General features: G+C 46.7%; 1 long non-coding RNA gene across 1 annotated transcript; it reads right to left on the minus strand.

Annotated features, from left to right (window-relative positions):
- Window positions 1-22,829: 22,829 nt before the first annotated feature.
- LOC136624876 (uncharacterized) lies at window positions 22,830-24,210 on the minus strand. Its single transcript, XR_010792466.1, has 4 exons — window positions 24,158-24,210; window positions 23,677-23,757; window positions 23,405-23,573; window positions 22,830-23,318 (listed from the first exon to the last, which is right to left on the minus strand). It is a non-coding gene; the product is annotated as an uncharacterized lncRNA (long non-coding RNA).
- Between the last annotated feature and the right edge of the window lie 223 nt (window positions 24,211-24,433).

A 24,433-nucleotide genomic window follows, 5' to 3' on the forward strand; every position in this document is an offset into this window, starting at 1 on the left:
GAAGGGGGGTGTAAGGAGAAGCCCGCAGCGTGCACAGCTGTGGGCACACGGATCACTAGATGGTACCTTGCAGAGACGGACTAGTGACAAAGAGCCAGCAGCTGTCAGCCGCCGCGCTCCTGCGTGACACTCACTGTCACTTCCCAGGCTGCCATCTCATCATCTCCGCATGTCATCGATAGCACGCCTGCATCTACTTGTGCGTGCGGAACGCTGCATGCCATTTCTATTGGCGCACGTATTTGCACGCACTAATTTTGCACGTGCCATACGCTGAGAATAGAACCCATTCGCTTCAACCGTTTGGTGCACATTTACGTACTTTGCACAAGTAGTTTGTTGCACGCAAAAAAAATGGAGCATGCTCTTCTTCAATGTGCCTTTGCATCCCGAAGGTCGCCGTTGAAGTCTATGGAGGGTGCGCCAAATGCAAGGAAATAAATAATACTCTTCGTAATTTCGTTAAAAAAAACACATCTGGTACTGATCAATTAGGCATTTCAAGCGGTTCGCCTTTGTTTGCTGTGCACAAATGAACATGCCCTGCGATCGGAAAAAGTACAGTAAAATATGCGCAAAAAATCCTCATTCAGGGTCTCCTTGCGTTTACGCGTGAAATACGCAGAGAGTAGAACCCATTGATATCAAGAGACTTGTAAACAGTTTATGTGCAAAAAAAAAAAATGGACCTGCTCTATCTTTTTGCATATTTGCACAGCAAATGTTCCCATAGAAGTCTATGGGAGATGCGCAAATGTGCGCACAATATGCACTTCGTACGGTCTTCAGTGCAGATTCCCATTGAGTTAATTGGGATGAAACAAAGATGTGGAATCCATGTCAGTATCTACACCAAAATAGCGCAGATTTAAAAAAAAAAAAATAGTTTTTGATGTTGATTGTTGGATGGCTTCAGATGGCTGTATGCGCAAAAACGTTCACCTCAGTGCAACATATTTGTGCGGTGAAAGTGGTTGATTTGCGCACGTATCGGCTCATAGAAATGTACTTTTTTGTGCACGCAGGACCAGTTTCTATAGCAGTGCGACACTCTTCCCCCGCCCTGATTTGAGAGGCTATTTAGCCTATTGCGTACCAGATGTGTTCTCATATTCACAGAATTGCGCACCGTATTATGCATGTTCCCGCATTTTCACGTGCTTTTTCACACCTTCCATAAACTTCTAAGAAGCGTTTGGTGCATAAATACACAGAAAAATAGAGCAGGTCCAATTTTTTGGGGCACACGCAAAATATGGGACATAGAACAAACCCATTGACCCCAAGATTTGCGCACGCAATGCACAGAGAATAGAACCTACTGATTTCAATAGGTTAATTCTAATTATATGTTTTTGCGCTTGCAATCCGATCGTGCCAAAAAGATATATTTTAGGGCAGCTTCAGACACACACCCGCGCCGGCACCCGAACCTTTCGTCTCGAGCGGGCAGGTACTCGCTAAAGGCAATGCTCGCTTGAGCAATTGCCTTTAGCAAGTATACTCGCTCATCTCTAGTGCTTATACTTCACGCGCACAACAACACTTTTTGTAAGGTGTTTGTGCCAGGTTTTAATGCAGTTTTTTGAGTCCAAAGAAGCAGATTCAGCAAAAAAGGTAGAGAAGTATTTTTCATATGTTTAGAATCCATTCTGGTTTTGGCTCAATAAACGATAATAAAAACTGCTACAAAGAAAAAAGAAAGAAAAGGTGCAAATGGAGCGGCTTTCAGGTACCTTTCACACAGGCTGGAATTAGCTGGCACGATTTACCCAAAACTGTGGAATTAGAAGCCATTTTTAATTCTACATCAAAATCTGTAGGTAGCCTGCGGATTTTGGCGTAGAATTCACCGCGGCTTGTGGCATTGTCATGCGGGCTATTCTGTCCCATGTGAGAGATTGCAGACAAGCAAATCTTTTGCCCTACCTATTACCAGCATTGACCATTCCTATCAAAAACATCAGATTATTGGGTGAAAAATCCAATACTATGGAACATTCCACTTCTCAGTAGTCCTTCTCATTGGATCCAATACATGTCCGATGGTTGGAAAAATTAGTCACAGTCACCTTTCTCATTTGCCATTTTTCTCACATCTCTGGTCAACCTTATGGAGCAATGGTTGTCTAAATATTCTATGTTCTACGTAGAAAGAACACGGCTGCTCAGTGGTTAGCATCGCTGTATTACATGCACCCAAAATATATAGTATTTAGACAGGATTTAGCCATGGCTGCAGATGGCCCGGGCCAAGAGGCAGTTGGACGTTGCAATTCTCCTGGTAAATGTGTACACGTTTCCATTGCCAAATGTTTTATTTCTGGTTGCTATGGCGATGTCCAGGGCCATATATGCAAAGGAAGGAATCAATTGTAATAGAGAAACACAGTCATCCTAATCTGGACAATGACGTAATGGAAAGGAAGCATCTATAGCTTGGGTTCAGTTTACATAGTGTTGTAGCTTTCCACTGGGCAGGAGAATGTATACCCGAAAACAGTATTCAGGGATATCCCACAGCAGATTCATTCACTTTAATGAAGTCCAAAGGTGCAAACTTTATATTCCTTTTTTGCTTGGTTTCTGTTTACATTCTTGTTTTTTGGAGGACGCACAAACAGCACTGCAGTTTTTATTGTAGTTTTTCATGCGCTTTTTTGAGCCAAAGCCAGAAGAGGATCCAGCCTGAAGAAGAACAATAAGTGCTTCTGTTATATTTCCTCTTCCTTCTGAATCTACTTCTGGATTTGGCCCAAAAAAGCTGCATGAAAAACTGCCACAAAAATTGTCACTTTTCCAAAAAATACAGTGAAACCATTCTAAATGTATCTTCACGCGGGTCGGAAATGATGTGGATTTAACTGCAGAAATTCTGCAGCATTTACAGTACAAGCCTTGTGGATGAGACTTTAAAGAATTGCATCCATACGCAGCGTATGAGAAACTCAGCAGAGTAAATTGACGTATGCTGTGGATTTTAAATCTCCAGGACTAGAGATGAGCGAGTATACTCGCTAAGGCACATTATTCGAGCGAGTAGTGCCTTAGCCGAGTATCTACCCGCTCGTCTCTAAAGATTCAGGGGCCGATGTGGGTGACAGGTGAGTTGTGGTGGGGAGCAGGGGGGAGAGAGGGAGAGAGAGATCTCCCCTCCGTTCCTCCCCGCTCTCCCCCGCCGCTCCCCCCCCCCCCCTCCCGAATCTTTAGAGACTTTAGATTACTCGCTTGAGTAATGTGCCTTAGCGAGTATACTCGCTCTTCTCTATCCAGGATGACAATTATTGCTGCAGTTTTTCCAAATGAGGGTTGAAATCTCTGATGAACCTGCACCAAAATCAGCAGACACCCAGAGCCCAGTGAGAATTGTGGTTTTTTGACACCAATCACTATGTGTGTAACCACCCTTAAGCTTCCAACACACAGCTGAGCGCGAAATCGTATCATGAAATGTGGCCCGATATCGCACTCGTGCATGTGTGATGTACCGGCAGATGCCGCACCTTTTTCAGTAAAAAATGCTTCCATCAGTTCTGTGAAGTAGGATCGGCAAGTGTTTATACTTATTAAAATAGGAAACCTCAGATCACACTCGTACGCCGTGCAGTGGGTTTCCCTATCCTATTGAAATTAATCGTTGATGCGTTCCGAGGGAACAAATAAAGATATGACATGCCATGGTGCGGGAAAAAAATTGCTTATGTATATGACCCCCATTCAGAAGACAGGGGTACATATTCATCCAAAATTTGTGCATCTCACAATACACAACATTTGCACGATTTTCGCAGCCGCATGAAAGCGGCTTTATGGTATTTTAGTGACGCTTTTAAAATTATGAACATGTGCTATTGAAGCCTAGAGGGCAGAATGCCATGAAAAATTCCACCCCAGAGTATACTGGCTTTAAAAAAAATGAAACTGACCTCAAGAACACCCCAAAGAGTGCTATAAAACAACCAACTTCTGAGACCCTCATCTATCAGGATCCTGAAACCCCAAATAATGCCAGACATTAGACTGCAGATCTGCAATAAATGTTGAAATTGGAAATTTACCATTAAGGGATTATCCAGCTTTGAAAGGGTTCTCCTATTTCGATCTATTTTCAGACATTGCGCAGTGGCCTCGGTTGATACTACAGGCTGAATCCTATTGAAGTGAATGGTACTCAGCCTGCAGTACCAACCTTAGCCACTGTGCAATGTATGGAGCTGTTTGAAAATCAATAGATATGTCATGACTATTACTTTAAACTATGGATGACCTATTCTCAGGATCGGCTATCAATAGTGGATCGTAGGGGGTCTGCTACCAAGGGCTGTCAACAATCACCTGTTCCCTACGCTGATGCGCTTGTGTACAGAGCTAATTTCTGCAGGAAGCAGTTAGCTGTGTTCTATTACAGGTAAAGTTTACATTTATGTTAATGGCATGTAATATTAAGCTTGGAGCTGTCTGCTTCTTAAATAAATCAGCTGCATAAACGAGTGTACCAGCCTGGGTAACAGGTGATTGTCCAGAGTAGCGTTGCTCATCCTCATTGACCGGGCATAAAATCAAATTGGGTTAGTCTGTGGTTTCAGCAGTTTCACTGGATTTGGCGTAACAGTCCGTAAAGTGCAGGATTTAGCCGCGTTGGGCCTTCGTGAGGGAAAGCTTTTTGTCCCTGTTCATTTGAGACTACAGGTGCTGTCTAAAGTACATAGTTCCTTGTTAGCTCGTCATCCGGGGATTAATAATACCCAAAAATTTCTCACAAATTTTTTGGTGGCCACTGTCACGACGAGATGCGTTTAGTTTTGTCTCCTCTAATGAGATCGGTGCCAAAACAAAATCACCTCGTAATCCCCCTGCCAGGAGGTTGCTGCCCTTGCCAATACCTGTAAGACCTTGAGTAACACTGTCATCTGGGTTGTCGTTGATTGTTTTAGAAAATGTGTCCTTTCGTGGTTCTTCCTAGTCTTCCTAAAGCTAAGACCTTGTCCAGATTGTTCATCATTACTCATATTGTGAGATTGCATGGGTTACCAGCGAATATCATCTCCGATCGTGGGGTCCAGTTTGTTTCCAGGTTCTGGCGTTTTGTTTGCTCTCAGTTGGGTATTAAGCTCTTGTTTTCCTCGGCCTATCATCCAGAGACTAATGGACAAACTGAGAGATGTAACCAGAGTCTGGAACAATACTTGTGGTGTTATGTCTCAGAGAATCAGGAGGATTGGTCGAGGTTTTTGCCTTTAGCTGAATTTGCACTGAACAATAGATCGCTGGAATCTACGGGGACGTCGCCCTTCTTTTGCAATTTTGGGTTCCATCTATTTTGACCGCTTTTCTAAATATGTTTCGAAGGTGGCAGAGGAGAATGAGTTCTTCTCTAACATCGAGGTGGTGTGGGAAGATATTCAAAAGAATCTTTAGAGGACGGTTCAATATTTCAAGCGGGTGGTGGATAATAGATGTTCTGAGGGGACAAATTTCTTGTTGGGAGACTTGGTTTGGTTGTCAACTAAGAACATAAAACAACAGTCCTTCAAATTAGGTCCACAGTTTATTGGTCCTTACTAGAGATGAGCGAACGTACTCGGTAAGGCCGATTTCGCAATCGAGCACCGCGATTTTCGAGTACTTCACTACTCGGGTGAAAAGTACTCGGGGGCGCTGTGGGTGAGCGGGGGGTTGCAGAGGGGAGTGGGGGGAGAGGGAGAGAGAGAGAGCTCCCCCCTGTCCCGCGCTGCTACCCCCTGCTCCACCACACCACGCCCCGCCCCACAGTGCCCCCGAGTACTTTTCACCCGAGTAGTGAAGTACTTGAAAATCGCGGTGCTCGATTGCGAAATCGACCTTTCCGAGTACGTTCGCTCATCTCCAGTCCTTACAAAATCATTGAAAAAATTGATCCTGTATCGCTTTATTTGGAGATTCCCCGCTCTATAAGAATAACTAATGTGTTTCATAAATCTCTTTTTAAAAAATTTGTTGATTCGGGAAATGGCTTGTCTCCACCTGCCTCGATTCTGGTTGATGGTGATATTCAATTTGAGATAAATCGCATAGTGCAGAGGCGTAACTAAAGGCTCAGGGGCCAGGTGCAAAAGTTCAGCTCGGGGCCTCCCCCACCCACCAGTTTTTACCGCTATTAGCACTGCTGGGCAAGCGCTGTGCTAACCCTGGTACAAATGCTTCCATTGATTTTAATGGGGATACTCAGACCTGCCGCGATTTTTGAGAGCTGTGTGTTCTATTCTTGCATTTTTGCATCACAATGATTGGGTGCATTAAAAAGCGATGTTCCATGCATTCAAAACCGCCCATCAAAATTGTGGTAAAAACGCTGCGATTTCGAGCCGCGTTTTTTGAACGCATGTTTGAAAGAGGCCTTTTTTATATTTTTTGTTGTGCTTTTGAACCACAATAAATAAAAATACATAAAAGACTGCATGCGGTATTCAAAGACCACAGTATTAAAACTGTAGATAGATATGAGAGAAATATGAGAGAGATAGACAGACAGATAGATAGATAGATAGATAGATAGATAGATAGATAGATAGATAGATAGATAGATAGTAGAGATGAGCGAGCACCCAAATGCTCGAGTCCGCGTTATTCGAGTCTAGCTTTTCGTAAAATTCGAGAGCTCTAATCGAGTAACGAACCCCATTGACTACAATGGGAGACTTGAGCATTTTTGTATGTCGGACATTTTTTGTGTGTCCGGAGCTTTTTTTTTTTTCTCGGTCTGTGTTTTCTCTCTCTCTTTCTCTCTCTCTCTCTCTCTCCCCTGCCTGCCAGACAAAAAATTTGCCAATGACGCGTGCTGCGTCGCGGAGGGGAGGGGCCAAAACACGCATGTCACAGTGGGGAGGATCCAAAAACTGGGGCAGGGTCGAACACGGCTTGATGCTCGTTCAAGTAACGACCACCATCGAGTACACTAATACTCGAACGAGCATCAAGCTCGGCAGAGTATGTTCGCTCAACTCTAATAGATAGATAGATAGATAGATAGATAGATAGATAGATAGATAGATAGATAGATAGATAGATAGATAGATAGTACAGATGAGCGAGTATACTCACTAAGGCTAACTACTCGAGCCAGTAGTGCCTTAGCCGAGTATCCTCCCACTCGTCTGTAAAGATTCGGGGAGCGGGGAGCGGCGGGGGAGAGTGGGGAGGAATGGAGGGGAGATCTCTCTCTCCCTCTCTCCCCCCTGCTCACCACCGCAACTCACCTGTCACCCGCGCCGGCAGCCGAATCTTTACAGATGAGTGGGAGGATACTCGGCTAAGGCACTACTCACTCGAGTAGTTAGCCTTAGCGAGCAAACTCGCTCATCTTGTATTTTTGTTTATCTCAATCGTCTGGCTCTGGTGGGAGTGGTTTTAGGTGAGACTTTCTCGGTCTCACTTGTGGTTAATTTGGGAGGACTGTTTAACCTGGCCTTGCGCTTAGATCATTGCTGTTTTATTTTCAGCCTCCCTCTGACTGTGGTGAGAATCAGAGCATGGTGCTGAATTTCCTGTTTGCCGGATGCTTTACAAAGCTAAGTGCTGCGGTTACTATTGTTTATATCTTGCTTTCTGTGGTTTTCTCATTTCCTACGTAAGGTCTGCTAGTGGCCAAGGTACGTGGTCAGGTTCGCCCTTGTTAGGGTGGGTTATCTGTGTATAGGTAGGTTCCTTTCCTGGGTAAGGGTTTATAGGGACAGTGTTTCCCTGTTGTCTGTTTTCTTTATTGTTTACCACGGTTTTGTGTACACTTGCGATTTGTTTGTTCACAGCCCATGAGTATTTTAGGGTTACGGATTCAGTGCTTCCAGTTTGGACGTGACAGGCATGAAGGCGGAAGTGGTGATCCATATTTCATGGTACCTGCAAGTTCCTCCTTTTCCCAAAAAGGAAACTTTCTAAAGCACCTGAAACAGCTGTAGCACTGCATCTGTTCCTTGGAGAAGGTCCATGCTTGGCTGTTCTGTTCTGCACTTAAAACCACTCCCACCTGGCAGAATTTGTCCTTTGCAAACTTTATGACATTGCTTTTAAAACAAGCACCACATCTGCTGTCTTGTGTAGTAAAATTTTTGGTAGCTCTACAGCTGTTCCTTGGAGCAGGGCCATGCTTGAGTGTTGTGCTCACCTTGCAGAATGTCCAACACAAACCGATTATTCCACTAATCGCTTATCATTAGTTGAGAATCCCAGGTGACGATCTATCAGGATAGCCCATCCATAGTTTAAACCCCTTTAAGTGACCCTAAATTAGAAGCACGATATGTAAATATGTAATTTCGGTTGGTCTTTCACAGATGTAGCATGCCTGTATTTTAGAATCCATTTTACTGCTACAAGACCTAGAGCTGCAGTTCTATGGAATTGTTCTTAGAATACTTTAGAACCCTACGAAGATCTGAGTTCAGCCACACAACACTGAAGGGGTTCTCGATGTCTTAGGCATAATATTGACCCTAATGTACCCGCATGAGACCAGCATTATGGAAAATACAGCTAATGCCAGCTAGTTTGCCTCAGTATTTACACGTGATACAACTCATCTGGTTCACACGTTCTGTATTGTTTCCCATGTAGGATTTAGCAAGAAGAAATGTTTCATCTTAATCTTCTCAGAGGGTCACAGACTTATTAATGGAATATTTGGTCATAAATAACAGCATTAAAGTCAGTAACGAGAGCAAACAGAGACAGTTCAATTAAGGAGCCAGGCACATGATAATGAAAGGCAATATGTGGCCTAGCACAGGATTGTACGAGGTACAACAATCAACACGCCATACCTAAAATGACCTTATACTGTAGAGCATGTGTCAAACTCAAAGCCCGCGGGCTGAATCTGGCCAGCCACATCATTTTATGTGACCCGCAATGAGATCCAGACGCAGAAGGACCAGCTGTCCACTTTCCCCAGAGGAGGCAGCCAGCTCTTGGCAAAGGGAGCGGCACCAGAACAGGGAGAAGGTGCCATCTTTATTTCTAAGCTCTGGAGCGCACCTCCACACCGCACTTTTCAGCAACTCACAGGTAGAGGCAGAGCTCTTACAGCCCTACTGCAGCCCTAGCCTTTTACTCCGCACTTCTACACAACCCAACCTAAACAACCAATGACCGTGAATCAGGCAAATCAAATAACCATTCACCGGGAATGAGTAAATCCAAACAACCAATCAGGTTGCGAATGATGTGGATTTGCAGAGTAATATAGATATATGCAGCCCTACCAAGGCACCCTAGTCTTTCTCCAAAGTAGGAAACTGATGGCTAAAGAGGTGGAGTTAATACTACATTTGGGTAAGATAGGGCAAGTCCTAGCTTTTCTCGCCCGTACAATTAAGGTGAGAATCCCGGTAGTGAAAGTGAAACCACTGAAATCAATTTAAATCAGTAGTTTGGTTTTGTTCTGTTTTCCGGCCGTGATTAACACAGCTGTATAACGGGAGAAAAACACGTTCATGTGTTGAAGCCCTGTCCTGATTTAAATGGCTAAATAACCTAATGAGGCCAAAATATGTTCCCTCCTCCACAGAATTGTGCAGTGTATTGCGCATGTTCTTGAATTTTGCGCGCCCATTTGTGCACCTCCTATAGACTTCTATGGGACCTTTGCTGCACAAATACGCAGAAAGGTAGAACAGGTTTTGTTTTTTTGCGCATGCATAAAAATGCACGTGCAAAAAACGTTAACGAGAATGAACTCATTGACATCAATGAGTTCTATTCTCTGCGTATTGTTTGTGTATATTTCACAAGTGCAGAAATGTGTGCAAATATGTCCATTTGAGGGCTTTTACCCACTAGCGATATTTTTCCCTGTGATGTAAGAGCGATGATTATGAAACCAATGATTTTCAATGGTTTCATAATCATTCGCGATTTTTTACTCCAGCTTCACATCGCAGAGAAAAAATCTGTCAGTGTCACTCAGTGTTATCAATGGGGCCAACGGCAGCAGCGCTAGCTTCATTGAAAACATAGGGAGTATATCGCAGACTTCTGCCACAGCTGTCACAGCTGTAGAAGGGGTTTCCCTTATCCCTGCGGGGACTGCGGGGATGAAGGAATCCTCTGCCATAGCTGTGACAGCTGTGGCAGAAGTCCAGGATGCTATACCATTGCTTTCAATGGGGTCGGCACTGCTGCGGCTCCATTGAAAGCAGTGGGTTGTAGGCAACCCCCGCAGCGATGATTTTCAGGTAAGGGCTTGAAATATAAGCCCTTCCTTGAAAATCATCCGTAGCTGGGGAAAAAAAAAAAAAAATTATATACTCACCCATCAGCTGCTCAGGCGTGTCCTCCGGCTGGCTCCCCGCACTGCTGTGAAGCTCTTTCAGCAGCCGGGGATTTAAAAAACCCCGTCTTCTGTGCTGATTGGCTGAGCGCTCAGCCAATCACAGGCATCGCACAGTTATCCATCAATGAATGGCTGAGTGATGGCTGTAATTGCCTGAGCGCTCCATTCACAGCGCTGGAAAAATGCAATGTAGCGCGGAATTACATTGGGCGGCAGCAGTCCTCGCAATCTCTTTTAATGCTTAAGTAGAGCCAGTTGTCTTCATTTCTGAGCGCCGGACGCAGGTAAACTCCTACCCCTTCCCTTTTTTTTCAGCTCCGATAGAAGTCTATGGGAGCTTCCAGCGTTTTTCTTCAAAGATAGATCAATACCTATCTTCTCACTCAGCGTAAAAAGTCATAGACCGAAAACAGTCGCCGATGTTCTCTTTTTGACAGCATGATTTTTTCACATGACTGAAAATCGCTCATGTGAATCAATGCATTGGAATCCAATGCCTTACATGGTCACGATTTTCAGCCAACACATTTACGTGGCTAAATAACTGCGTAAAAACGCTTGTGTGAATAAGGCCTTACTGTAATTTTTGAGGGATAGTTCACAACCGCACGTGACACACCCTTTCCGTGGATTTTAATAACTATTTAAGCTTAATAACGTCCAACGGTCTTGTTTTAGAGTTGCGTAGGGTTTGCCAATATTCCTTAGGTTATAGAATGATGTAAAGCATGTTGCTGTAGTACGAGTCCTCATGCTGTTGGCTGTAATCAGGATCTACATTCTATGTATCCTGTTCATCAGAATTTTCTATTACAGGAAGTCTGTCCGCTAAATTTAGCATATGAAGCTAACCCTATTATAGGATGTGCTAATGACAGATACAAGTAAGACCAGTTTCAGATGAGCGCAGTCTATACGTCCGCAATACCATATATTCACGGACCAAAACAAAAATAAAAAATAATTAAAAAGTCATATCTACCTCAAATTGGTACCAAGTTGACCCAAAGAAACAAGCCTGATACGGCTGTGTCGACTGAAAAATAAAACTGCTCTGGTCCTGGAATGTGACGCCGCACAAAAAGTTTTATAGTGTTCCCAATAATGTAATAGCGCTGGCCAAAGTAATAAAGTTGCCCCACAATGCTCCCTTTGGTATATCTGCCCCTCATAGTGCCCCCAAAATTAAGTGTAGAACTCAGGGTAAAGGTAAAAGAAATCCACTACTCACCCATTCCTGTCACCTTCAGCGGTGCAGTGTAGACATAGGCCTCCTGCAGCCCACGGTCCATGCGGCTTATGTTCTCATAGGCTACAGGTCTAAAATGTCCTATAACTTATAAGGGGGAACGGAGGTGCAGGGAATATGCGCCCTAGCTGTAATATTCAACTGTATCTGTGTTTTGAGGACTCAATTGACTGTTGAGCTTGATGGTAGGTTTGGGGAGTATGCCCAGGATACCTTATCTGCATGCCATCCTCTTCATTCTCATTATCATGAGGTTAGACCACCACCGATCATGATACATACCCTAGTAATATTTGTAGATGGGAATACCCCTTTAAATATTTTACAACTGACTCAACAAGCACATAATGAATATATTTTCCCAGTTGGTAATCTGTTGTACAGTTGACTAGTTTGACGTGGCTTTCCCTTCAGCATCAAAACCGGTAATTACTCGTCCAGGATTTACTGCTCATTATTAGCCTGATTAGTTTAATAATAATCTGCCCTTTAATGTCGTCTCTGAGAAAAAACAGCAATACTTTTTGAAATATTTGATGTTGCATTTAAAAGTTGGTGGTATTTTCATCAGGTAGCGTCCATACAGAGTTATTGCATAGTTATTGCATATGACTTTCTGATTTATTTAGATTTTAACTAGAGATGAGCGAGTGTACTCGTCTGAGCTTGATGCTCGTTCGAGTATTAGCGTGTTCGAGATGCTCGTTACTCGAGACGAGCACCACGCGGTGCTCGACTCCATTACATTTCCTTCCCTGAGAAATTTGTGCGCTTTTCTGGCCAATAGAAACACAGGGAAGGCATTACAACTTCCTCCTGTGACGTTCCAGCCCTATACCACCCCCCTGCAGTGAGTGGCTGGGGAGATCAGATGACACCCGAGTATTAAAATCTGCCCCGCCCGCGGCTCGCCACAGATGCATTCTGACAGAGATCAGGGAAAGTGCTGCTGATGCTGCTGCTGTTATAGGGACAGTGTTGGCGTCTTCAAGAAGCACAACGGCCCTTCTTAGGGCCACAGCTCACCTAGTGCATTACTGTTGTGGCTGCTGTGAGCAGTTTTGCACAAATTGTTTTTTAATGTATATCTGTCATGCAGGCTGTAGCGTTCTCAGGCTGCAGTCTGTACTTGAGTATAGGGGCAGTACTGGTCAGGCAGGGACAGTGGTAGTGTAGAATCCTGTCTACAAGAACCCCAACGGTTCTTCTTAGGGCAACCTGTGACCATGTGCATTTAACTCCGTGGTTGCTGGGAGTTGTAGTACCTGTAGTGGCTGCTGTGAGCACTTTTGCACATTTTTTTTTTAATGTATATCGGGCGTGCAGGCTGTAGCGTTCTCAGGCTGCAGTCTGTACTTGAGTATAGGGGCACTATTGGTCAGGCAGGCACAGTGGTAGTGTAGAATCCTGTCTACAAGAACACCAACGGTTCTTCTTAGGGCAACCTGCGACCGTGTGCATTTAACTCCGTGGTTACTGGGAGTTGTAGTACCTTCATTTAAACATTTAGCCTTCATTTAAACATATTTCTGTCCGCACTTTGCGTTGCCTCACTGCAGTCTGCTTCTAAGTGTACAGCAAGAAACCACACATTTTCTACAACGCTCTGTGTTATACGTGTGCTGTCTCAGAAGTTCACCGTCTGCCCGACGCCCATAGATTGAAAGTGCAATACACACTGCATAGCCTCAGCCTGCATTGCAGAGTAAAATAAGGAGATTTAAAAAATTATTCCTTTTTAACGGCTACTGGAGACCCATTGCATTTGCCTGCGTGTCCTTTGGGACTTCACGTCCATCCAAACTGCATAGTTCACAGCTAGGCCTGCGTGCAGCCTTCATTTAAACATTTTTCTGTCCGCACTTTGCGTTGCCTTACTGCAGTCTGCCTCTAAGTGTACGCCAAGAAACCACACATTTTCTACAACGCTCTGTGTTATACGTGTGCTGTCTCAGAAGTTCATGGCCTGCCTGACGCCCATAGATTGAAAGTGCAATACACACTACCTAGCCTCAGCCTGCATTGCATAGTAAAATAAGGAGATTTAAATAATTATTCCTTTTTAACGGCTACCGCTTACCCAGTGCATTTGCCTGCGTGTCCTTTGGGACTTCACGTCCATCCAAACTGCATAGTGCACAGCAAGGCCTGCGTGCAGCCTTCCTTATATTTATCTCTGGCTTCATTTAGCGTTATATTACCGCTGGCAGCCACCAACTGCGCGGCAATAGTTCACAAACATTTTTACACCGCTCTGTCTCTGCTCGATTCTTAATCCAGCATGCTGAGCGGTAGGGGTAGGGGCAAAGGATATGGACGTGGTCGCGGTCGAGGACGCGGAGTCCCAAGTGAGGATGTGGGCATGGGACGAGTTCCTGGTCCAGGTGAATCGCAGCCGGCTGCTGCAGGAGTAGGAGAGAGGACAGTTTCTGCGGTCCCCAGCTTCATATCGCAATTTTTGGGTCCACGTCGTAGACCTTTATTAAAAAATGAGCAGTGTGAGCAGGTCCTGTCGTGGATGGCAGAAAGTGCATCCAGCAATCTATCGACCACCCAGTCTTCTACGCCGTCCACTGCTGCAACTCTGAATCCTCTGGCTGCTGCTCCTCCCTCCTCCCAGCCTCCTCACTCCATTACAATGACACATTCTGAGGAGCAGGCAGACTCCCAGGAACTGTTCTCGGGCCCCTGCCCAGATTGGGCAGCAATGGTTCCTCTCCCACCGGAGGAGTTTATCGTGACTGATGCCCAACCTTTGGAAAGTTCCCGGGGTCCGGGGGATGAGGCTGGGGACTTCCGGCAACTGTCTCAAGAGCTTTCAGTGGGTGAGGAGGATGATGACGATGAAACACAGTTGTCTATCAGTGAGGTAGTAGTGAGGGCAGTAATTCCGAGGGAGGAGCGCACAGAGGATTCGGAGGAAGGGCCGCTGGACGATGAGGTGACTGACCCCACCTGGTGTGATAAGCCAACTGAGGACAGGTCTTCAGAGGGGGAGGCAATTGCAGCCGCAGGACAGGTTGGAAGAGGCAGTGGGGTGGCTAGTGGTAGAGGCAGGGCAAGAGCGAATAATCCACCAGCTGTTTCCCAAAGCACCCCCTCGCGCCAAGCCACCGTGCAGAGGCCAAGGTGCTCTAAGGTGTGGCAGTTTTTCACTCAGACTGCGGACGACTGACGAACAGGGGTGTGCAACCTTTGTCGCGCAAAGATCAGCTGGGGAGCCACCACCACCAGCCTTACCACAACCAGCATGCGCAGGCATATGATGGCCAAGCACCCCACAAGGTGGGACGAAGGCCGTTCACCACCTCCAGCTTGCGTCACTGCCTCTCCCCCTGGGCCCCAACCTGCCACTGAGATCCAACCCCCCTCTCAGGACACAGGCACGACCGTCTCCTGGCCTGGACCCACACCCTCACCTCCGCTGTCCTCGGCCCCATCCAGCAATGTCTCTCAACGCAGCGTCCAGCTGTCGCTAAGAGAATCGTTGGAGCGAAAGCGCAAATACGCCGCCACACACCCGCATGCTCAAGCTTTAAATGTCCACATAGCCAAATTGATCAGCCTGGAGATGCTCCCCTACAGGCTGGTGGAAACTGAGGCATTCAAAAACATGATGGCGGCAGCAGCCCCGCGCTACTCTGTCCCCAGTCGCCACTATTTTTCACGGTGTGCCGTCCCAGCCCTGCACGACCACGTCTCACGCAACATCGTACGCGCCCTCACCAACTCAGTTACTGCCGAGGTCCACTTAACAGCGGACATGTGGACAAGCACAGGCAGGCAGGGCCACTATATCTCCCTGACGGCACATTGGGTGAATTTAGTGGCGGCTGGGACCGAGTCAGAGCCTGGGACCGCTCATGTAGTACCCACCCCCAGAATTGCGGGCCCCAGATCGGTGCCGGTATCTGCGGCAGTGTATGCCACCTCCACTAAACCTTCCTCCTCTTCCTCCTCCTCCAACGCAACCTCTACCTCGCAATCAAGACTTGTCACCAGCAGCACGTCGCCAGCAGTCAGTGTCGCGCGGCAGCACAGCGGTGGGCAAGCGTCAGCAGGCCGTGCTGAAACTACTCAGTATGGAGAGAAGAGGCACACGGCCCACAAACTGTTGCATGGTCTGACAGAGCAGACCGACCGCTGGCTTTCGCCACTGAGCCTCCAACCGGGCATGGTCGTGTGTGACAACGGCCGTAACCTGGTGGCGGCTCTGCAGCTTGGCAGCCTCACGCATGTGCCATCCCTGGCCCACGTCTTTAATTTGGTGGTTCAGCGCTTTCTGAAAGGCTACCCACACTTGTCAGACCTCCTCGGCAAGGTGCGCCGGGTCAGCGCACATTTCCGCAAGTCCAACACGGAAGCTGCCACCCTGCGCACCCTGCAACATCGGTTTAATCTGCCAGTGCACCGACTGATTTGCGACATTCCCACACGGTGGAACTCTTCGCTTCACATGTTGTCCCGGCTGTATGAGCAGCGTAGAGCTATAGTGGAATACCAACTCCAACATGGGCGGCGAAGTGGGAGTTAGCCTCCTCAATTCTTTACAGAGGAGTGGGCCTGGAAAGCAGATATCTGCCAGGTCCTTGGAAACTTTGAGGAGTCCACCCTGATGGTGAGCGGCGATGCTACAATCATTAGCATCACCATTCCTCTGCTATGCCTGTTGAGAAGTTCCCTGCAAAGCATAAAGTCTGATGCTTTGCGGGCGGAAACGGAGGCGGGCGAAGACAGTATGTCACTGGATAGTCAGAGCACCCTCATGTCTATATCTCAGCGCGTGGAGGAGGAGGAGGGGGAGCAGCCTGAGGAGGAAGAGACAGCTGGGCCGACTGCAGAGGGTACCCATGCTGCTTGCCTCTCATCCATTCAGCGTGTATGGCCTGAGGAGGAGGAGGAGGAGGATTCTCAAAGTGATCTTCCTAGTGAGGACAGCCATATGTTGAGTCGAAGTACCCTGGCACACATGGCTGACTTCATGTTAGCATGCCTTTCTCGTGACCCTCACGTTAGACGCATTCTGGCCACTACCGATTACTGGGTGTACACACTGCTTGACCCACGGTATAAGGATAACCTTTCCACTCTCATTCCCGAAGAGGAAAGGGGTTTGAGAGTGATGCAATACCACAGGGCCCTGGTGGACAAACTGATGGTAAACTTCCCATCTGACAGCGCTAGTGGCAGAAGGAGCAGTTCTGAGGGCCACGTAGAAGGGGAGGCGCAGAGATCAGGCAGCATGTTCAGCGCAGGCAGGGGAACACTCTCCAAGGCCTTTGCCAGCTTTATGGCTCCACAGCAAGACTGTCTCACACCTCCCCAGTCCAGGCTGAGTCGGAGGGAGCACTGTAAGAAGATGGTGAGGGAGTACGCAGCCGATCGTACCACCGTCCTCCATGATGCCTCTGCTCCATACAACTACTGGGTGTCAAAGCTGGACACGTGGCCCGAACTCGCGCTGTATGCCCTGGAGGTGTTGGCTTGCCCTGCAGCTAGCGTCTTGTCAGAGAGAGTGTTTAGTGCAGCTGGGGGAATAATCACGGACAAGCGTATCCGCCTGTCAACTGACAGCGCCGACAGGCTTACACTCATAAAGATGAACAAAGCCTGCATTTCCCCAGACTTCTGTTCTCCACCAGCGGACAGCAGCGCTAACTAAAGACCTTTGTCAATCTGTGTATGATATTCGTCCTCCTCCTCCACAGCGACTTCACATAGGGGATTTGTACCTGCCTGTGTCTATGTATTAAAAACCCCGGTCAGACTGGGGCATGCAGTGTGGGCCGAAGCCCACCTGCATTTAATCTGACGTTACCTCAGCTGTGCTGAGCACTGCAATGGGATTTATTTTTGTACCGCCGGTGGCTTCCTGGGACCCTCCCACGCTGTCGGTCCACATGGACTTCACATTAGGGAGTTGTACCTGCCTGTGTATACTTATAAAAAAAAACAGTCTGACTGGGGCATGCAGTGTGGGCCGAAGCCCACCTGTATTTAATCTGACGTTAGCTCTACTTTCCGGGGCACTGCATTGGGACAAACTACAGGAGCAATACAGCGCTAATGAGACGTGCACAGCTACGCTAGCATAGGGGTCCGCTGTAGGCCTGCGATTGCTGAGGGTTTGTGCAGAAGCCTATGTCCTGGGTGCAGTGAAAGTCCGCTTCCTGCCTAGGATTGCTGAATCTGTGGGCCGAGGCCTATGCCGTGGGCGCGGGGCAAGTCTGCCATGTTTGGCCGCTCAGATCAATTTTTTGTTCATTTCTTGAGTTTCCTAAGACCCACCTATGCTGTTGGTGCAAACTTAGTTCCCATTGCGGTGTTTGACCTGTCTGGCACAAAGACACTGACTGACTTGGGTAGGGGGCAGAGCGCAGACGGCTTTTCCCTTGCAGTGTCGATTGAGCTATGCGACACCTTGACAGAATAAATACTGTGTGGCACATGGATTCCCCATTGCTATGCCCACGTTTGCAGCTCCTGACGGAGGTGGCACAGGATTGGATTTCTCATTGCTTCTGTACAGCATTGTGGGCTATCACCCCGCCCCTTTTAAATAGGGTCGCTGCCTAGCCCTGCCAACCCTCTGCAGTGTGTGCCTGTGGTTCCTCCTCATGGCAGACGCACTTATAAATAGACATGAGGGTGGTGTGGCTATGAAGTGAGCGTGTGGCATGAGGGCAGCTGAAGGCTGCGCAGGGACACTTTGGTGTGCGCTGTGGACATTGGGTCGTGCGGGGGGGGGGGGGGTTGGGCAGCATGTAACCCAGGAGAAGAGGCAGGGGTGTGTTCCGCAGGCAGTGATTGTGCTTAGCTGGAGGTAGTGTGGTGCTTAGCTAAGGTGTGGCTTACTAATGAGGGTTTGTCCGAAGTAAAAATTGTTAGGGGGGGGGCCCACTCTTGCCGCTATTGTGGCTTAATAGTGGGACCTGGGAACCTGAAATGCGGCCCAGCATGTTGCCCCTCGCCTGCCATATCCGTTTCTGTGTTGTTTCCATCACTTTCTTGGGTTTTGCAGATTTTCACCAATGAAAACCTTAGAGAGCATCGGCGATATACAAAAATGCTCGAGTCGCCCATTGACTTCAATGGGGTTCGTTACTCGAAACGAACCCTCGAGCATTGCGGAAAGTTTGACTCGAGCAACGAGCACCCGAGCATTTTGGTGCTCGCTCATCTCTAATTTTAACTTTTTCACCATTTTTAAGATCTGTTTGCTGTCATGGAATGAATACCTTCAGATTTACCTTGAGATGCTGAAGACCTGTACAAACTGTACACTTCCTTCAGTTGAGAGGTTGCCTCAAGTGTACCCAGTCTAGACTGGGTATTCTGGACAAAAACTATTGATGACCTATCCCCAGGATAAGTAGTCAATAGCTGATTGATGGGAATTTGCAGTTCGGGATCACTGCCGATCAGCTGATCCTCCTGCTCACTGTCAGTGCAGCAGGGCCGAATATCATCATCGGTGGTCAAGGTTGGAAGTGTAATAGGTGGCTTTACTCCCATTGAAATCAGTGGGAACGATACCTTCTAGTACACTTCCGTCCCTGACCACCGAAGTCAACATCCAGCCCCACTGCACTGACAGCGAGCCAGAGGATCAGCTGATCGACAGGGAATCCTGATAGGTCATCAATAGTAAAAGACAGGAATACCCCTGCATAGCGGTTGTTCAGGAATGTCGTAAATTGGCTTCTGTCAGTGCAGCCTGTGGAAGCCAATCCTAGAAAGGGAAAACTCATGTGCAGATCGGAGGGTCAGGGGCCAGTAGGAAGCAGGGACAGAGCTTAATGCTACACTGTTCAGAACTGTTTAGTGTTAGGTTCGGCCCTTGCCCATGGCCTCGTCCCCATCCAGTCTAGCAGGAGATGACATTGTGGACGGGACCAAAGCATAACACCACACCAACGGCACTGCCCCCTTCTCGTCCCTCCAGTCTGTACATGAATTCTCCCTCCTAGTATGGACATCCACAGCCTGCACAGACATGGGATGCTGACTACACTGCTTACTGTCATTGACGATAAATGAGACAATTACAGAAATTGCAACAAATCTGCAGCATGTGAAAATACCCCATGAAATGATGACATCCTTTCTTAAATCCACCATTAGGACGATCTCTCACTCTGGAGGACCCAACAAGTCTGTGGATTACAAAATTGCCCATTTATTTTAATAGATGCAATGTACTACTCCATGTCCCCTGTGGTGTCGCTGTTGGGGAATAGAATATTTGCTACCAGGTTTTCTCCCAAGTTTCAGCTTGAACTCTGAGGGTCCAATAGCGGGACAAGCTGTGATTTGCTTATTATCATGGGACTCTTTTAATAAAAAGGGAATGTCCAAAGTTGAAAATCCTTTTCGGGAGAGCTTGACTAGGAACATGTGGTTTGTTTAAACAGTTTTAGGTCCCTTGAGCATATAGCATATGTTTTCCAAGCACTTTAGAAACATAATGCTGAGCGGTTGAGCTTTCAGCTTTCGATTGTGATCTTTTTCAATGTATCCAAAGTGCGACAGAAATGTGGCAATGCTTTATGAGGAAATGAAGAGCAATTCATTAATGTTAATGATCACGAAGGAAACTGCTCTGTGCATGAAAGCAAAATCGTCAGTGCTTCAACAAGGTCCGAAGAGACAAAGTCCCATCTCATTTATTACTGCCATCCGAAGTTACAGTTTAACTTTGTTTCTAGAGATTCAATCTGCCATAAACCATCCCGTATCATCCAATGTGGCAAAACTATAACTTGGGGTGAGGTGATAATTGGCCCAAAGATTAGTGGAAGAGTAATTAGTAATTAGATGCTGAGAAAAGTAAAGTAATATTCATGGATGTCTGGACCTGCAGTAGAGCCTATAGGGGGCTATGTTAGAGTTTCTGTCGCAGCATGCTGTGCATTCTGTATAAGGACATTGTTACTGTGAACAGGAAGGTTGACTGAAATCAGTGCAGCTCCGCCTGCCGTGTAAGGCCTCATTCACACGAGCGTATGCGTTTTCACGCTGACTACATTATCGCATCAATGAAGAATAGCTGTGATTGCATCCCGAGCTTGATTAGCATTTTCTAGTACATTTTACGCCTGGCCGATGTAAACTGCCCCTCTCTGCAGGGGGAGCAGGCGGGACAGCTAGTGTGCTGAGCTCCCGCCCCCAGCCACTGTTTGCAATGGGAGGGGCCGGATTGGTAATGCTAAGCTCCGCCCTGTCCCTCCAATTGTAAACAGTGGTGAGGGGTGGAGAGAGGGTGGGATTTCAGCACACTAGCTCCCACCCCGTCCCGCCTCCTCTCCTTGCAGAGAGGGGCAGCGTATATAGGTCTGGCATGAAAACCCGGCCGATATACGCACGTCTGAATAAGCCCTTACATAAACATGCAGGATTGTTGCTTCACAACCCGTTTTGGAGGGATGACCACGGAAACTTCTGCATTCTGGTAGAAACTGTATTGAGTATTAGTGGGGATTTCTTTCTTTTTTCTTTGTCAATCCTTACATAGACTTCAGGTTCCAAACAACAAATATCATGTAGTGGCTTCAATAGGAATTTCCCTGCAGGGCTCCTGCATGCCAGCGTATTTGTATGTACGTTCGCAAGAGGATAAAGTGATTGGAATGGATTGCGATCGCTTGCTTTTGCGCCGGTGCCATATGTTTTACTGTACCCTTTTTGTCCTACCGGGCCCCTTTTGTACCAGCTCAGCAGCCTAATTAGTCCCCAGTGTTAGCACTTAACATCGTGAAATCACTCAGCTACGACTCCTATTGAGCCTTCGGTGTGCAAGTGCGCACAAAAATAGAGCATGTACAGTATTTTTTCGTCCGATGGAAATGCAGGCACAGAAACGCTCACTGTGAGAGAGCCCACTGAAACGGGTCTATTGTCTGCAGTTTGCACAATCGCCCGTGTTCCGGAGCCCTAAGTACTTCTGTGGTACGAAAGACTCACTTTGAGGGCTTAAACACATGGAGAAGTTTTTGACCCGTTTTGTGGCGGTGTTTTTCACAGGACGAAACGAAAACATTGATTTTAATGCTTTTGTTTTCACTATCAGGATTCTCATACATTATTACTACGAGCGAGAAAACGTAGGACTTGCCCTATCTTTCTCACACATGGTTGTGCGAGAAAGATAAGGCAGGACCAATCTTCCCGCTTTTGTATTTTGAATAACTCACATTCAATAGTGCGGAGTTTGACTAGTCAAAAGAAAAAAAATACCCGGTTCATGCGCTAATACACTCCATAGCGACGAGCGTATTACCGCATGCGCCCATGTGTGTAAGCCCTCAGGGCTCACTTCCTTGTGCTGTCCATGTCTGCAATGACCGCACACGGACGGCACACAGACCTATTATAGTCAGAGCGGCTAAGCAGACCTCACACACAACGAGGGTCCGTGCAAAAACAATCGCAGCATGTTCTTTTTTGGTCTGATTTCTCAGATGTTGGTCACCCATTCAAGTCAATGGGTGCATAGAAAAATGGAGCGCACTCGGATGACATCCCCATTCACTAGGTTTCACTGATCATATGCTAAGCAATGCTAGAAAAACTTTGGGCTTTTTTCGATCTTTTCCACGTAAGAAAAAAAATGAGTGAGACGCGGATGACGCACGGTCATAAACATGTAAGGCATAGGGATGCAGCACTGATATACACGGATTAAAAACTGTTCGTTTTTTACTAATTGAAATCAGATACATTCATCTGAATAAGTCCTAAAGGGGTTGCCCAGTTTAGAAAACCCATTTTCATTTACCTTGTTAGGGAAGTTTAAGGTAATAGATTGGGGTACCCTGTTCTGAATCCTCATCTCTTGGCCAGTGGCGTAGCTCTATAGGTCAAAGTGGTCATAGTTGCAGCCAGGCTCCTATGCTATCACCATAGTAAAGCATCTCTGCTACGTTACCCTACTCTACCCAATAAGCTCCAAGTGGCCCCTCCCCACAATGCAGTGACACTCCATTCCAGGGTCTCTAATTAAGACCTTTGAGTTTGAAGCTTTCTGGGCCTCTATATCTCACTTGGACCCACCTGACTCTGGGCACTGATCTTCCTAGCCTTCATCAGTCACTACTAGCCCCCAGACCACTTCCCAGCATGGGAATGCAGTCACACATGTGACAAACACCGGTCTCTATTACACAGAAAATGACATTTTACTTTCACACACATACAATAAAAATGACTCGGACAAGTATAGTAAGTTAAATAATATCACATTTATTATACAAATATTTTGGTTGTTACCCCACATCACTCACGAAGAGGGTACAGCAACACGCAGGACAGGAAAAACCCCCAGTGGAGGAAACCTGTAGGGAATCCATGGCTGCTGTACTGCCCTTCCTCCGGGCATACTAAGGGAGGGTAACACTATAGGGTGTGTTCAAGACACAAGAACAGTGATTATGTGTGTATGTATACCTATATGAGTGCCATGAATGTGTGAAATGGGGTCTGTGTGACTATAAGGAGGATAAAGATGGTCTTCATCTGTCACGCCTTCTGGATCTTCTTGCTGGTTCGCAGTGGTCATTCCTCCTCCTTTATGGTTGACCTTCATACTTACCCCTTGCATAGAGGGAGACGGATGGTCCTACAGAGCATGCAGGGTGGAAGGCTGCTCCATGGACCGTAGGTGGTGACCCGCTGAACATTCCTCCTGAACATGGGAAAAGCGCGGCTATGATGGATGGGCCTCTCTCTTCTCCATGCCCAGTGTAGAGGATCTACTGCCATGATCTAGAATGAAATAATACATGAGTAACATTATTGTCACCGCAGACCCTTAATCACAGACTGACGTGCTTTGTATCATTTGTACTAACCTGCTCACAGGTATCCGGGTCCACCCAAGCTCTGTATCCAATCCGGAGGAGCAACAGGTTGCGTTCACGATGCAATTGTTCTTTCTTCTGCATCCAGGTGTATCCGAAGACCCATCGGTAGATCTCGTGATGAAAGCCGACTTCCTCTTCCATCTGGTTGGCTAAGAATCTAGTAGAAAAAAAGTTAAATAAAATGATGAAGTACTACTTAGTATTCATTTTATATCTTTTCACCAGCATGTATATACATAACTGTTATAAAAGAAACTCACAGAGCTGAAGAAGTTATTACGATATTCCTCAGTCTGCAGTCCGGCTCTGATGAAGTAAACGAATACCATCGCCAGGAGATACTAGTGGGGTGAGAAGGACAGTTAGACCTTTTTATTGCCACCTGTTTTTCCTATTGAAAAGCCTTTATGTATCCTGTCTACCTCCAATAATGTGTTACTGATTAAGAGTGACGACCCATTAAACCAACCAATTAGCCGGGCCTAAACCTGTCCTGATGTGGTTGGCCGCTGGCTCCTTCAGTAAGAGAGACTGCTACCTGGAAATGAGAGTCTGACCCTTGGTTGCAAAGGGAATGGGAAGACCCCTGCCTACAAGTATGGCGATCGCCCTAATAAGGGCAGCCCTGCGCTGGAACCTCAGGTCTATCCCTGATGCACGCAGATGCAAGAAAGGACAGGGGCAAACCAGAAAATAGAAATGGGAACTGACAGAAAACAAATGTACACACACTCATATTACCTTGTCGGAAATCCTCATACAGCTGTCTGTGGTGAGAAATGTCCGGATGTTTGGATCCTCTTGGAAAACAAGACAAATATCAATATTATGGGAAAATGGAATCCACTGGCTGAACAGATCCGTTTTATGAAAGAACCAACAAATGGACCTCATTAAATATAATGGGGTCTGTTCAGTTTGTGTCTGTCTCTAGAATATGATTATATGGCCTCATGCCCACGGCCATGTCAGACTCCATCAGTGTAATATCACAGTGGAGTCCGACATGGCGTCCCC

This window comes from Eleutherodactylus coqui, chromosome 4 (assembly GCF_035609145.1).
Source record: "Eleutherodactylus coqui strain aEleCoq1 chromosome 4, aEleCoq1.hap1, whole genome shotgun sequence".
In the NCBI taxonomy this organism is placed as follows: Eukaryota; Metazoa; Chordata; class Amphibia; order Anura; family Eleutherodactylidae; genus Eleutherodactylus; species Eleutherodactylus coqui.